At 43.8% G+C, this 16,563-nt stretch overlaps 5 non-coding genes across 5 annotated transcripts; all 5 read right to left on the reverse strand.

Annotated features, from left to right (window-relative positions):
* Positions 1-3,148: 3,148 nt before the first annotated feature.
* TRNAY-GUA (transfer RNA tyrosine (anticodon GUA)) lies at positions 3,149-3,234 on the reverse strand. The gene is given in 2 exon segments: positions 3,149-3,184; positions 3,198-3,234. It is a non-coding gene; the product is annotated as a tRNA-Tyr (tRNA).
* A 5,585-nt stretch (positions 3,235-8,819) lies between these two features.
* On the reverse strand, positions 8,820-8,891 carry TRNAD-GUC (transfer RNA aspartic acid (anticodon GUC)). Its single transcript has one exon. It is a non-coding gene; the product is annotated as a tRNA-Asp (tRNA).
* Positions 8,892-9,254: 363 nt separating this feature from the next.
* On the reverse strand, positions 9,255-9,340 carry TRNAY-GUA (transfer RNA tyrosine (anticodon GUA)). Its single transcript is given in 2 exon segments — positions 9,255-9,290; positions 9,304-9,340. It is a non-coding gene; the product is annotated as a tRNA-Tyr (tRNA).
* Positions 9,341-14,923: 5,583 nt separating this feature from the next.
* Positions 14,924-14,995, reverse strand: TRNAD-GUC (transfer RNA aspartic acid (anticodon GUC)). Its single transcript has one exon. It is a non-coding gene; the product is annotated as a tRNA-Asp (tRNA).
* Positions 14,996-15,358: 363 nt separating this feature from the next.
* On the reverse strand, positions 15,359-15,444 carry TRNAY-GUA (transfer RNA tyrosine (anticodon GUA)). The gene is given in 2 exon segments: positions 15,359-15,394; positions 15,408-15,444. It is a non-coding gene; the product is annotated as a tRNA-Tyr (tRNA).
* Positions 15,445-16,563: the final 1,119 nt, after the last annotated feature.

Genomic DNA, 16,563 nt, shown 5'->3' on the forward strand with positions numbered 1-16,563 from the left:
GGGGGCAAAAAGATTCTGAATCTCTGCCTAACTAAACAACACTTTAATCACCCCAGAGCCTTCCAGTGGCTGACATCACACCCAAAGAAACAATTACTAACAAGACACCATTGTGAATTATGTCCAATTCACTTTTATCCTCTTCTGAACACATCTGCTCCACCTTGGATTACATCCATGCCCAGGAATATAGTAAGGGAGCCGTTCTTGTAGCTTCTTGTTACCAAGTTTGGTCCTTGGCAACCCAACTCTCGCTTCCTTACCTATCACCTGCAGACGAAAGAAAAATAGCGCACAAACAAAGCAAGTTTCATGTTGAAATTAAACATAGGAATTGTCAGACCTTAACTCCAGCCTGAACAATGGAATGGAAACACATTTTAGTTATGTTTTTACAAATGCAATTCTCTTAAACACAGTAAGTGAAGAGTGACTATAAAATATATCATTTGTTAAGATAGCAAGGTATAAATGCATCTGGTTAACATTTCATAAAAACAGTTTATATGTAACAAGTGTAATATCACGCACAAAGGCACCATAATGTTGTGGTATTTAATGCATCACATTTACATGGGTATAGTTTTTCACACAATATATGAAGGTAAATGCTGTCCTTCTCTTCTTCCAAAGAAAGCATAAAGGCACAGCCATGTTATGCTCTTTCACACCCATTGCTGTGAAACATCTGGTGGAGCCATGGGGGTGCATCTGTAATGTTATGGGTACTTGTAAGGCACGCAATCACCTGCAAGGGTTTCCTGGCGCTGAGCAGGCGTGTGTGTGTGTAGCCCTGTCTAAGGTAGGTTGGTTTATTAAAAACGCAGGTCTTCAACTTCTTGCAGAATTGAAGAAGAGAAGAAAACGCTCTGATGTGAAATGGGAGTCCATTCCATGCTTTAGGAGTGATGCAACAGAACACCCATCCTCCTGATCTGGTTCTCTGTATGTATGGGATGTGTGTGAGTAGGAGACCTGAGTAGATGGAGGTCTCTTGGTGGTTGTGGAAAGAGATGCAACTGGTCAAGTAGGTGGGGCCTACGTTGTGTTGTGCCTTGAATGTGTATGTAAGGTGTTTGAAATTAGTTCATTTGTGTGTCGGGAGACAGTGGAGCTCTCTGAGGTGTGGTGTGATGTGAATTCAGAGTGGGAGGTTGAGGGTGAGTCTGGGTGCCAAGTTCCAGGTAGTTGGTAGTTTTCTAGTGAGTTATCTGATGTTTCAAGCATAGAGAGCATCCCCGTAGCCCAACTTGCTGGTAACTTGGTCATGAGTGGCAGTTTTCTAGTGTTGCTGGCTGTGGATTCTAATGATGAGTATTGTCTGCTTTCAAGTCGTGCAGGAGGGTTGCCACTTTTCAGAGAAGAATTCTAAATATTTCTGTCTAGACTCAGGTTACGGAAGGTCCGGGAGATTGTATTCAAATAGTAGTTTGTGTAAAGTTGCACTTCACCCTTGCAGACCTTCATACAAGGAGTAAACCTTTACTCCTAGCAGTGAACTTACAGCCTGTGAGAGTATTCTCTCAGTTCTGAGACTCACACTGAGTAGGGCTTTGAGAAACTTGTTCCAATAAAGAAAATAAAGACGGTCTGAAGGGGGCTCAGAAAGAAATGAGGGGTGAAGGAAGAAAGAAGCTGGAATGTGGAGGGAAATAGATTGATGTTGTTAAAGTAATGTTTTATTTTACCAAGTTTGAGAGGGTTTAAAGTTTGACTACTCAGCACTGAAGGTAATGGATATCAAACAAAAAGTCACTGTGGAAACCTGGGATCTTTAGCGCTTCGGTCTAACGTCCTAGCCAAGAGCCCATGGAGGGGCTCTGTTGTTTTGGAGAGTTCACAGGTATCTTTACAGGTGTCCAGGTCTCTCATCACCTCCCCCCTTAGTCTGAAAGAAGCCTCGCCGGGGGTCGCTGCTCTCTTTACAGCAGTGTGGACCAGACATCACCACACAGGCTTAAACCTACGCTTTCGCCGACTGACCAAGATATACAAAAAGCCAGAATAAAACACCAGACATGGAAGACACACTGCATTAATGGATGCCACGAAGAAAGAAATACTGCACAGTAAATAGATTTACATTAAATAGATGGAGAATACTTGATAGGGAATCAAACTATTTAAAAAAAATGAATAACCAATACACTACCCGGAAGCCTACTTTTCTTCGTTACTACAACTTGCGTTCACTCCAATTTCAGAAAAGTACGTTCGTTATTAAAAAAGATACATTTTGGTTCTAATTGTTTGCATAGATGATGTATAGTTTTAGTTGAAAATCAGAGGCGCAACTAGAAAAAGTAATAGTGATGAAGCTTATAATACATTTAAAATTAACCATGACGCGATTACGTGGAATTGATAATCAAGCAAAACAGCCAGTACCAATTGTTCACCACATAGTACTTAGTTTTTTCTGTAAATATTAAACATTCGCTGTCGACAAAGTGGTCCATAACTTAAAATCAAAATGTACAAATGTGTTCCCAAAACTTGATTCCTTCATGTTGAAAGCTTTCTCTGTTGGATTTCCAAGCCTGCCAGCGCTCTGCTAGAGGCGCCTCGGTGTTGGTATTTATTACAATTCTATATGCTGCACTGATCAGATTATACAATGCACTTCATATACATTAAATGGCAATACTTCTAAAATGTCGAGATTATAAAGTAAAAAAATAACAAAATGTATATTGTTAAGTCATAAACATAGTCTCCCCGTCGGGGAATTGAACCCCGGTCTCCTGCGTGACAGGCGGGATACTGACCACTATACTAACGAGGAACTGATGACTCCCTGGTACCTGACCTCCTACTGAGTGTTCTACCTGTCCCCCTGCTGGGGGCGCTGCACCCCCAGAAATGCCAGTTGTGGCCCCGTCTATGCAAGGAAGGAGCCGGTCTCTGTGTATCACTGATTTACAGCTTCCTCTGCACAGACTCCTCCTTTTCTCTCTCTGACAGTCACTGGGATCAGCGGCTGCACCTCCGTCCATTTGTGCTCTGGCTAAATTCACTTCTTGGTGCCATCTGATAAAAATGGGGGAGACAAAAACAATTGTCAAGCTCTAGCGTCCTTGCTTCAAAACATGGCGTATTTTCATTTCAGAATGTGAAATGAAATATGAAGAGCAAATACCCCCAAAAATCCTTCGAGCCGGATTTGAACCAGCGACCTAAGGATATCAGCTTCACCACTACAGTCCTCCGCTCTACCAACTGAGCTATCGAAGGGACGGAAGCATCATGTGACTGCAGCCTTCAGGTTATGTACCTGCCAGCAGTGGGGCACATGGTGACCATGTGTATGTTTGCTGGGCATTTAAAGACCGAGGTCACATATCAAGCTGTGTCTTCAGGATGCATGCTGGTTATTTTCAGATGCCTATCTCATTCTCCAACAGCACAAACCTACAATCAGCATCATTTCATCTACCACCGGAGTACTTTTTGGAAACTCATCGCACAATAACTACAAAGGGTGACTCTGCATTTTAATCGGCAAGGCGTGCTTTTCCTCTTCATTTGCGTACTCTGGAAAACACATGCCGCTTTAGCAATGCACATTTTCAGTGCTTTTCTAATATCTGAATATTTCAGCAGCAAGCATGGGGGAGGGCTTTCTGTTGAAGTCAGTCATACAGCCATTGTCTTTCCATCTTGATTACCTTTACTTAGAATTCAAAAAAATAAATGTGTCTTGTCGCAGACGCACAAAGTGATTTCTCAGCATTCTCAATGGTTTATTAAAAATAATGGGAACTAACTTTCTTGAGAAAAGTACAGCTCAGGAAATAAAATGGCAAAACCATCACAACAAGTATGTCGGCCAATGAACTCAGCTGGAATGCTGAAAGTTGTGTAGATTCTTAAACTTTGGAAAGCTTGGCGCTCAGTGTAAGAATGATAGGGAGTGTGCGGTGAGGATGCAGGCATGTTGCCCCCCCTGTGATTGGTGAAGGCGTGAACAATGACAATATTAACACTTACCAGTTTTACATAAAAAACCTTGCTCTAGTGCAAGGGTGCCCAACATAAGTCCAGTAGAGTCGGATCCATGCCGGATTTGCAGGATATCCACAAGATATATATATGATTGCCAGAAATGAACAACAGTTACATACTAAGCTCGTCAGAGGTCACCTTGAAAACCTGGCATGGACGGCCCCGCCTCCCACTGCAATGGAAACCATTCTCTAACACACAGGATGGGGGAGAGTGACACTGCTTCCTCCCTGGCCTCGTGCAGGAAGGAAGCCAGAGACAGTGTTTATTAAACTCACTACAAACAGTGGTAACTTGTAACGATTTCACATTTGAGGCTACACCCAACATTGTCTGCAGCTTGCCAGGCTGAGAGCAGGCCCAGGGTTTGCACAGACTTGAACAGATCCAGCTCTGCTTAAGAGGCTCAGCACTGGTTCTGTAAAGTGTCCATCCCTGGCCAGCCACAGTGCACGTGAGGAGCTACACATCCGGTTCTGTGCTCTTGTGCAACAAAAGGAAAGTAAAGTGACCTGATTTCTAAAGTGTTTGCTAGTTCCATATGCCACGTTCATAGCACCGTAAATAACAAGCATACATATCAGCCCCTTTATTTACCTTGTGAGGAAAAAGCGTTGAGCCCACTCGGTTTGGATTTAAGAATGTGACCTGTAAGTCATGCTCAGGTACCAGCAGGGGGCACTTTACTAGTGAGCCAATTTGGAGGCTGCCCATGACTGACTCTGCCCCAGCCCACCCCACCTTTTTGAGACAAGCATCTGTTGCGAAAACTCCTCGTCCCCCGGTAGGCGAGACCACCCCTGGCTCCCAGCAAAGGCCTGACAGCCATCATCTCACCCCTGGAAGCACCTAGAAACCCTGCTGCTAGGCGCTCTCGAGCACAGTGTCAGTCCCACGGCTGCCTGCGTGTCTTTGACTTCTTCAGGCATCCCTCGCGCTTCCACATAAAGTGTAGCTCGTGACGCGCATCACCAGAAGGGAGATTATGGTTGGGGCATAGAAGCTAGACCCCAGGCGCTACATTACATACCCTGCACTGATGCTACAGCAATTGGGCATCGTCATTTGAACGTATTTGCCCTGGTTAGTCAGCGCAAATGTCTTTTTATTTAGCACGTTGATGTGCCGCAAATGTCATCACAAAACAGGATCAGTACACGTGTAACATATGCATCCCAGAAATGCAGTAGCGTTGGTTTAACAGTGCAATGTCAATGGAAGGGTCCTTGGTGTAATGGTTAGCACTCTGGACTTTGAGTCCAGCGATCTGAGTTCGAATCTCGGTAGAACCTGCTGTAGTTTTAATAATTTAACATTCATTTCTTTAGTTTTGTATTATTTTAAAATTTTCAGTCCCGTACTAATTACAAGCGAGCTAATATCTTTTGCACAGTTTACATCATCTCTGCGTTGCTTATCTTGTTTATTTGAAATATGTTACTATATGGATGATATCAATTAAAATTGTAGCACAGAAGTATCGCTCGTCATATATATTAATAATGCAGAACAAGTTAGGGGGTCATATATATTAATAATAATGCAGAACAAGGTAGATGGAAGTTTTAAAAGTGTTTCTGCCCAGTTTCAAACCCGCGACCTTTCACGGGGGCAGCGAACGTGATAACCACTACACTACAGAAGCACGCGGGAGCTGATGTCAACTGTACATTATACTGAGAATTATAAAGGGGTGGGGCATTGGGGGAGATGAGCAGTGAGGGGAGTGCACTGTGCACTCCCCTCAGTGCACATGTGTGTTTGGCCGGCAATCGGGGGCACACTGCTGCCGGGCTGGAGAGAGCAGGCACAGGCTCCCAGTCTGTCTGGGAGCGCCGTGGCTGGGCACTCCCAGCCAATCCTAACGCTTCTCTAAGCAGCGTCAGTATTGGCCGCAGGGCAGGCTGGGAGCCTGCTGCTGACGGAGGAGCAGCGGTGCGGCGGAGCAGGTAAGTTTTTAGTTTTTTAACTTTTTAATATGTTAATATTCTCCTTGCCTCCCCACACCCCGCTCTCCACCCCACCTCTGGTAACCTCGTGAGTCGCGACTGCCACTTAGTCAAGGAGAGTTATCTTTCCCTTAGAGTCCACTCTAGTCAAGGGGGCAAAAAGATTCTGAATCTCTGCCTAACTAAACAACACTTTAATCACCCCAGAGCCTTCCAGTGGCTGACATCACACCCAAAGAAACAATTACTAACAAGACACCATTGTGAATTATGTCCAATTCACTTTTATCCTCTTCTGAACACATCTGCTCCACCTTGGATTACATCCATGCCCAGGAATATAGTAAGGGAGCCGTTCTTGTAGCTTCTTGTTACCAAGTTTGGTCCTTGGCAACCCAACTCTCGCTTCCTTACCTATCACCTGCAGACGAAAGAAAAATAGCGCACAAACAAAGCAAGTTTCATGTTGAAATTAAACATAGGAATTGTCAGACCTTAACTCCAGCCTGAACAATGGAATGGAAACACATTTTAGTTATGTTTTTACAAATGCAATTCTCTTAAACACAGTAAGTGAAGAGTGACTATAAAATATATCATTTGTTAAGATAGCAAGGTATAAATGCATCTGGTTAACATTTCATAAAAACAGTTTATATGTAACAAGTGTAATATCACGCACAAAGGCACCATAATGTTGTGGTATTTAATGCATCACATTTACATGGGTATAGTTTTTCACACAATATATGAAGGTAAATGCTGTCCTTCTCTTCTTCCAAAGAAAGCATAAAGGCACAGCCATGTTATGCTCTTTCACACCCATTGCTGTGAAACATCTGGTGGAGCCATGGGGGTGCATCTGTAATGTTATGGGTACTTGTAAGGCACGCAATCACCTGCAAGGGTTTCCTGGCGCTGAGCAGGCGTGTGTGTGTGTAGCCCTGTCTAAGGTAGGTTGGTTTATTAAAAACGCAGGTCTTCAACTTCTTGCAGAATTGAAGAAGAGAAGAAAACGCTCTGATGTGAAATGGGAGTCCATTCCATGCTTTAGGAGTGATGCAACAGAACACCCATCCTCCTGATCTGGTTCTCTGTATGTATGGGATGTGTGTGAGTAGGAGACCTGAGTAGATGGAGGTCTCTTGGTGGTTGTGGAAAGAGATGCAACTGGTCAAGTAGGTGGGGCCTACGTTGTGTTGTGCCTTGAATGTGTATGTAAGGTGTTTGAAATTAGTTCATTTGTGTGTCGGGAGACAGTGGAGCTCTCTGAGGTGTGGTGTGATGTGAATTCAGAGTGGGAGGTTGAGGGTGAGTCTGGGTGCCAAGTTCCAGGTAGTTGGTAGTTTTCTAGTGAGTTATCTGATGTTTCAAGCATAGAGAGCATCCCCGTAGCCCAACTTGCTGGTAACTTGGTCATGAGTGGCAGTTTTCTAGTGTTGCTGGCTGTGGATTCTAATGATGAGTATTGTCTGCTTTCAAGTCGTGCAGGAGGGTTGCCACTTTTCAGAGAAGAATTCTAAATATTTCTGTCTAGACTCAGGTTACGGAAGGTCCGGGAGATTGTATTCAAATAGTAGTTTGTGTAAAGTTGCACTTCACCCTTGCAGACCTTCATACAAGGAGTAAACCTTTACTCCTAGCAGTGAACTTACAGCCTGTGAGAGTATTCTCTCAGTTCTGAGACTCACACTGAGTAGGGCTTTGAGAAACTTGTTCCAATAAAGAAAATAAAGACGGTCTGAAGGGGGCTCAGAAAGAAATGAGGGGTGAAGGAAGAAAGAAGCTGGAATGTGGAGGGAAATAGATTGATGTTGTTAAAGTAATGTTTTATTTTACCAAGTTTGAGAGGGTTTAAAGTTTGACTACTCAGCACTGAAGGTAATGGATATCAAACAAAAAGTCACTGTGGAAACCTGGGATCTTTAGCGCTTCGGTCTAACGTCCTAGCCAAGAGCCCATGGAGGGGCTCTGTTGTTTTGGAGAGTTCACAGGTATCTTTACAGGTGTCCAGGTCTCTCATCACCTCCCCCCTTAGTCTGAAAGAAGCCTCGCCGGGGGTCGCTGCTCTCTTTACAGCAGTGTGGACCAGACATCACCACACAGGCTTAAACCTACGCTTTCGCCGACTGACCAAGATATACAAAAAGCCAGAATAAAACACCAGACATGGAAGACACACTGCATTAATGGATGCCACGAAGAAAGAAATACTGCACAGTAAATAGATTTACATTAAATAGATGGAGAATACTTGATAGGGAATCAAACTATTTAAAAAAAATGAATAACCAATACACTACCCGGAAGCCTACTTTTCTTCGTTACTACAACTTGCGTTCACTCCAATTTCAGAAAAGTACGTTCGTTATTAAAAAAGATACAGTTTGGTTCTAATTGTTTGCATAGATGATGTATAGTTTTAGTTGAAAATCAGAGGCGCAACTAGAAAAAGTAATAGTGATGAAGCTTATAATACATTTAAAATTAACCATGACGCGATTACGTGGAATTGATAATCAAGCAAAACAGCCAGTACCAATTGTTCACCACATAGTACTTAGTTTTTTCTGTAAATATTAAACATTCGCTGTCGACAAAGTGGTCCATAACTTAAAATCAAAATGTACAAATGTGTTCCCAAAACTTGATTCCTTCATGTTGAAAGCTTTCTCTGTTGGATTTCCAAGCCTGCCAGCGCTCTGCTAGAGGCGCCTCGGTGTTGGTATTTATTACAATTCTATATGCTGCACTGATCAGATTATACAATGCACTTCATATACATTAAATGGCAATACTTCTAAAATGTCGAGATTATAAAGTAAAAAAATAACAAAATGTATATTGTTAAGTCATAAACATAGTCTCCCCGTCGGGGAATTGAACCCCGGTCTCCTGCATGACAGGCGGGGATACTGACCACTATACTAACGAGGAACTGATGACTCCCTGGTACCTGACCTCCTACTGAGTGTTCTACCTGTCCCCCTGCTGGGGGCGCTGCACCCCCAGAAATGCCAGTTGTGGCCCCGTCTATGCAAGGAAGGAGCCGGTCTCTGTGTATCACTGATTTACAGCTTCCTCTGCACAGACTCCTCCTTTTCTCTCTCTGACAGTCACTGGGATCAGCGGCTGCACCTCCGTCCATTTGTGCTCTGGCTAAATTCACTTCTTGGTGCCATCTGATAAAAATGGGGGAGACAAAAACAATTGTCAAGCTCTAGCGTCCTTGCTTCAAAACATGGCGTATTTTCATTTCAGAATGTGAAATGAAATATGAAGAGCAAATACCCCCAAAAATCCTTCGAGCCGGATTTGAACCAGCGACCTAAGGATATCAGCTTCACCACTACAGTCCTCCGCTCTACCAACTGAGCTATCGAAGGGACGGAAGCATCATGTGACTGCAGCCTTCAGGTTATGTACCTGCCAGCAGTGGGGCACATGGTGACCATGTGTATGTTTGCTGGGCATTTAAAGACCGAGGTCACATATCAAGCTGTGTCTTCAGGATGCATGCTGGTTATTTTCAGATGCCTATCTCATTCTCCAACACCACAAACCTACAATCAGCATCATTTCATCTACCACCGGAGTACTTTTTGGAAACTCATCGCACAATAACTACAAAGGGTGACTCTGCATTTTAATCGGCAAGGCGTGCTTTTCCTCTTCATTTGCGTACTCTGGAAAACACATGCCGCTTTAGCAATGCACATTTTCAGTGCTTTTCTAATATCTGAATATTTCAGCAGCAAGCATGGGGGAGGGCTTTCTGTTGAAGTCAGTCATACAGCCATTGTCTTTCCATCTTGATTACCTTTACTTAGAATTCAAAAAAATAAATGTGTCTTGTCGCAGACGCACAAAGTGATTTCTCAGCATTCTCAATGGTTTATTAAAAATAATGGGAACTAACTTTCTTGAGAAAAGTACAGCTCAGGAAATAAAATGGCAAAACCATCACAACAAGTATGTCGGCCAATGAACTCAGCTGGAATGCTGAAAGTTGTGTAGATTCTTAAACTTTGGAAAGCTTGGCGCTCAGTGTAAGAATGATAGGGAGTGTGCGGTGAGGATGCAGGCATGTTGCCCCCCCTGTGATTGGTGAAGGCGTGAACAATGACAATATTAACACTTACCAGTTTTACATAAAAAACCTTGCTCTAGTGCAAGGGTGCCCAACATAAGTCCAGTAGAGTCGGATCCATGCCGGATTTGCAGGATATCCACAAGATATATATATGATTGCCAGAAATGAACAACAGTTACATACTAAGCTCGTCAGAGGTCACCTTGAAAACCTGGCATGGACGGCCCCGCCTCCCACTGCAATGGAAACCATTCTCTAACACACAGGATGGGGGAGAGTGACACTGCTTCCTCCCTGGCCTCGTGCAGGAAGGAAGCCAGAGACAGTGTTTATTAAACTCACTACAAACAGTGGTAACTTGTAACGATTTCACATTTGAGGCTACACCCAACATTGTCTGCAGCTTGCCAGGCTGAGAGCAGGCCCAGGGTTTGCACAGACTTGAACAGATCCAGCTCTGCTTAAGAGGCTCAGCACTGGTTCTGTAAAGTGTCCATCCCTGGCCAGCCACAGTGCACGTGAGGAGCTACACATCCGGTTCTGTGCTCTTGTGCAACAAAAGGAAAGTAAAGTGACCTGATTTCTAAAGTGTTTGCTAGTTCCATATGCCACGTTCATAGCACCGTAAATAACAAGCATACATATCAGCCCCTTTATTTACCTTGTGAGGAAAAAGCGTTGAGCCCACTCGGTTTGGATTTAAGAATGTGACCTGTAAGTCATGCTCAGGTACCAGCAGGGGGCACTTTACTAGTGAGCCAATTTGGAGGCTGCCCATGACTGACTCTGCCCCAGCCCACCCCACCTTTTTGAGACAAGCATCTGTTGCGAAAACTCCTCGTCCCCCGGTAGGCGAGACCACCCCTGGCTCCCAGCAAAGGCCTGACAGCCATCATCTCACCCCTGGAAGCACCTAGAAACTGCTGCTAGGCGCTCTCGAGCACAGTGTCAGTCCCACGGCTGCCTGCGTGTCTTTGACTTCTTCAGGCATCCCTCGCGCTTCCACATAAAGTGTAGCTCGTGACGCGCATCACCAGAAGGGAGATTATGGTTGGGGCATAGAAGCTAGACCCCAGGCGCTACATTACATACCCTGCACTGATGCTACAGCAATTGGGCATCGTCATTTGAACGTATTTGCCCTGGTTAGTCAGCGCAAATGTCTTTTTATTTAGCACGTTGATGTGCCGCAAATGTCATCACAAAACAGGATCAGTACACGTGTAACATATGCATCCCAGAAATGCAGTAGCGTTGGTTTAACAGTGCAATGTCAATGGAAGGGTCCTTGGTGTAATGGTTAGCACTCTGGACTTTGAGTCCAGCGATCTGAGTTCGAATCTCGGTAGAACCTGCTGTAGTTTTAATAATTTAACATTCATTTCTTTAGTTTTGTATTATTTTAAAATTTTCAGTCCCGTACTAATTACAAGCGAGCTAATATCTTTTGCACAGTTTACATCATCTCTGCGTTGCTTATCTTGTTTATTTGAAATATGTTACTATATGGATGATATCAATTAAAATTGTAGCACAGAAGTATCGCTCGTCATATATATTAATAATGCAGAACAAGTTAGGGGGTCATATATATTAATAATAATGCAGAACAAGGTAGATGGAAGTTTTAAAAGTGTTTCTGCCCAGTTTCAAACCCGCGACCTTTCACGGGGGCAGCGAACGTGATAACCACTACACTACAGAAGCACGCGGGAGCTGATGTCAACTGTACATTATACTGAGAATTATAAAGGGGTGGGGCATTGGGGGAGATGAGCAGTGAGGGGAGTGCACTGTGCACTCCCCTCAGTGCACATGTGTGTTTGGCCGGCAATCTGGGGCACACTGCTGCCGGGCTGGAGAGAGCAGGCACAGGCTCCCAGTCTGTCTGGGAGCGCCGTGGCTGGGCACTCCCAGCCAATCCTAACGCTTCTCTAAGCAGCGTCAGTATTGGCCGCAGGGCAGGCTGGGAGCCTGCTGCTGACGGAGGAGCAGCGGTGCGGCGGAGCAGGTAAGTTTTTAGTTTTTTAACTTTTTAATATGTTAATATTCTCCTTGCCTCCCCACACCCCGCTCTCCACCCCACCTCTGGTAACCTCGTGAGTCGCGACTGCCACTTAGTCAAGGAGAGTTATCTTTCCCTTAGAGTCCACTCTAGTCAAGGGGGCAAAAAGATTCTGAATCTCTGCCTAACTAAACAACACTTTAATCACCCCAGAGCCTTCCAGTGGCTGACATCACACCCAAAGAAACAATTACTAACAAGACACCATTGTGAATTATGTCCAATTCACTTTTATCCTCTTCTGAACACATCTGCTCCACCTTGGATTACATCCATGCCCAGGAATATAGTAAGGGAGCCGTTCTTGTAGCTTCTTGTTACCAAGTTTGGTCCTTGGCAACCCAACTCTCGCTTCCTTACCTATCACCTGCAGACGAAAGAAAAATAGCGCACAAACAAAGCAAGTTTCATGTTGAAATTAAACATAGGAATTGTCAGACCTTAACTCCAGCCTGAACAATGGAATGGAAACACATTTTAGTTATGTTTTTACAAATGCAATTCTCTTAAACACAGTAAGTGAAGAGTGACTATAAAATATATCATTTGTTAAGATAGCAAGGTATAAATGCATCTGGTTAACATTTCATAAAAACAGTTTATATGTAACAAGTGTAATATCACGCACAAAGGCACCATAATGTTGTGGTATTTAATGCATCACATTTACATGGGTATAGTTTTTCACACAATATATGAAGGTAAATGCTGTCCTTCTCTTCTTCCAAAGAAAGCATAAAGGCACAGCCATGTTATGCTCTTTCACACCCATTGCTGTGAAACATCTGGTGGAGCCATGGGGGTGCATCTGTAATGTTATGGGTACTTGTAAGGCACGCAATCACCTGCAAGGGTTTCCTGGCGCTGAGCAGGCGTGTGTGTGTGTAGCCCTGTCTAAGGTAGGTTGGTTTATTAAAAACGCAGGTCTTCAACTTCTTGCAGAATTGAAGAAGAGAAGAAAACGCTCTGATGTGAAATGGGAGTCCATTCCATGCTTTAGGAGTGATGCAACAGAACACCCATCCTCCTGATCTGGTTCTCTGTATGTATGGGATGTGTGTGAGTAGGAGACCTGAGTAGATGGAGGTCTCTTGGTGGTTGTGGAAAGAGATGCAACTGGTCAAGTAGGTGGGGCCTACGTTGTGTTGTGCCTTGAATGTGTATGTAAGGTGTTTGAAATTAGTTCATTTGTGTGTCGGGAGACAGTGGAGCTCTCTGAGGTGTGGTGTGATGTGAATTCAGAGTGGGAGGTTGAGGGTGAGTCTGGGTGCCAAGTTCCAGGTAGTTGGTAGTTTTCTAGTGAGTTATCTGATGTTTCAAGCATAGAGAGCATCCCCGTAGCCCAACTTGCTGGTAACTTGGTCATGAGTGGCAGTTTTCTAGTGTTGCTGGCTGTGGATTCTAATGATGAGTATTGTCTGCTTTCAAGTCGTGCAGGAGGGTTGCCACTTTTCAGAGAAGAATTCTAAATATTTCTGTCTAGACTCAGGTTACGGAAGGTCCGGGAGATTGTATTCAAATAGTAGTTTGTGTAAAGTTGCACTTCACCCTTGCAGACCTTCATACAAGGAGTAAACCTTTACTCCTAGCAGTGAACTTACAGCCTGTGAGAGTATTCTCTCAGTTCTGAGACTCACACTGAGTAGGGCTTTGAGAAACTTGTTCCAATAAAGAAAATAAAGACGGTCTGAAGGGGGCTCAGAAAGAAATGAGGGGTGAAGGAAGAAAGAAGCTGGAATGTGGAGGGAAATAGATTGATGTTGTTAAAGTAATGTTTTATTTTACCAAGTTTGAGAGGGTTTAAAGTTTGACTACTCAGCACTGAAGGTAATGGATATCAAACAAAAAGTCACTGTGGAAACCTGGGATCTTTAGCGCTTCGGTCTAACGTCCTAGCCAAGAGCCCATGGAGGGGCTCTGTTGTTTTGGAGAGTTCACAGGTATCTTTACAGGTGTCCAGGTCTCTCATCACCTCCCCCCTTAGTCTGAAAGAAGCCTCGCCGGGGGTCGCTGCTCTCTTTACAGCAGTGTGGACCAGACATCACCACACAGGCTTAAACCTACGCTTTCGCCGACTGACCAAGATATACAAAAAGCCAGAATAAAACACCAGACATGGAAGACACACTGCATTAATGGATGCCACGAAGAAAGAAATACTGCACAGTAAATAGATTTACATTAAATAGATGGAGAATACTTGATAGGGAATCAAACTATTTAAAAAAAATGAATAACCAATACACTACCCGGAAGCCTACTTTTCTTCGTTACTACAACTTGCGTTCACTCCAATTTCAGAAAAGTACGTTCGTTATTAAAAAAGATACAGTTTGGTTCTAATTGTTTGCATAGATGATGTATAGTTTTAGTTGAAAATCAGAGGCGCAACTAGAAAAAGTAATAGTGATGAAGCTTATAATACATTTAAAATTAACCATGACGCGATTACGTGGAATTGATAATCAAGCAAAACAGCCAGTACCAATTGTTCACCACATAGTACTTAGTTTTTTCTGTAAATATTAAACATTCGCTGTCGACAAAGTGGTCCATAACTTAAAATCAAAATGTACAAATGTGTTCCCAAAACTTGATTCCTTCATGTTGAAAGCTTTCTCTGTTGGATTTCCAAGCCTGCCAGCGCTCTGCTAGAGGCGCCTCGGTGTTGGTATTTATTACAATTCTATATGCTGCACTGATCAGATTATACAATGCACTTCATATACATTAAATGGCAATACTTCTAAAATGTCGAGATTATAAAGTAAAAAAATAACAAAATGTATATTGTTAAGTCATAAACATAGTCTCCCCGTCGGGGAATTGAACCCCGGTCTCCTGCATGACAGGCGGGGATACTGACCACTATACTAACGAGGAACTGATGACTCCCTGGTACCTGACCTCCTACTGAGTGTTCTACCTGTCCCCCTGCTGGGGGCGCTGCACCCCCAGAAATGCCAGTTGTGGCCCCGTCTATGCAAGGAAGGAGCCGGTCTCTGTGTATCACTGATTTACAGCTTCCTCTGCACAGACTCCTCCTTTTCTCTCTCTGACAGTCACTGGGATCAGCGGCTGCACCTCCGTCCATTTGTGCTCTGGCTAAATTCACTTCTTGGTGCCATCTGATAAAAATGGGGGAGACAAAAACAATTGTCAAGCGCTAGCGTCCTTGCTTCAAAACATGGCGTATTTTCATTTCAGAATGTGAAATGAAATATGAAGAGCAAATACCCCCAAAAATCCTTCGAGCCGGATTTGAACCAGCGACCTAAGGATATCAGCTTCACCACTACAGTCCTCCGCTCTACCAACTGAGCTATCGAAGGGACGGAAGCATCATGTGACTGCAGCCTTCAGGTTATGTACCTGCCAGCAGTGGGGCACATGGTGACCATGTGTATGTTTGCTGGGCATTTAAAGACCGAGGTCACATATCAAGCTGTGTCTTCAGGATGCATGCTGGTTATTTTCAGATGCCTATCTCATTCTCCAACACCACAAACCTACAATCAGCATCATTTCATCTACCACCGGAGTACTTTTTGGAAACTCATCGCACAATAACTACAAAGGGTGACTCTGCATTTTAATCGGCAAGGCGTGCTTTTCCTCTTCATTTGCGTACTCTGGAAAACACATGCCGCTTTAGCAATGCACATTTTCAGTGCTTTTCTAATATCTGAATATTTCAGCAGCAAGCATGGGGGAGGGCTTTCTGTTGAAGTCAGTCATACAGCCATTGTCTTTCCATCTTGATTACCTTTACTTAGAATTCAAAAAAATAAATGTGTCTTGTCGCAGACGCACAAAGTGATTTCTCAGCATTCTCAATGGTTTATTAAAAATAATGGGAACTAACTTTCTTGAGAAAAGTACAGCTCAGGAAATAAAATGGCAAAACCATCACAACAAGTATGTCGGCCAATGAACTCAGCTGGAATGCTGAAAGTTGTGTAGATTCTTAAACTTTGGAAAGCTTGGCGCTCAGTGTAAGAATGATAGGGAGTGTGCGGTGAGGATGCAGGCATGTTGCCCCCCCTGTGATTGGTGAAGGCGTGAACAATGACAATATTAACACTTACCAGTTTTACATAAAAAACCTTGCTCTAGTGCAAGGGTGCCCAACTTAAGTCCAGTAGAGTCGGATCCATGCCGGATTTGCAGGATATCCACAAGATATATATATGATTGCCAGAAATGAACAACAGTTACATACTAAGCTCGTCAGAGGTCACCTTGAAAACCTGGCATGGACGGCCCCGCCTCCCACTGCAATGGAAACCATTCTCTAACACACAGGATGGGGGAGAGTGACACTGCTTCCTCCCTGGCCTCGTGCAGGAAGGAAGCCAGAGACAGTGTTTATTAAACTCACTACAAACAGTGGTAACTTGTAACGATTTCACATTTGAGGCTACACCCAACATTGTCTGCAGCTTGCCAGG

The sequence above is a fragment of the Pleurodeles waltl genome, chromosome 4_2, assembly GCF_031143425.1.
Source record: "Pleurodeles waltl isolate 20211129_DDA chromosome 4_2, aPleWal1.hap1.20221129, whole genome shotgun sequence".
NCBI classification, from domain to species: domain Eukaryota; kingdom Metazoa; phylum Chordata; class Amphibia; order Caudata; family Salamandridae; genus Pleurodeles; species Pleurodeles waltl.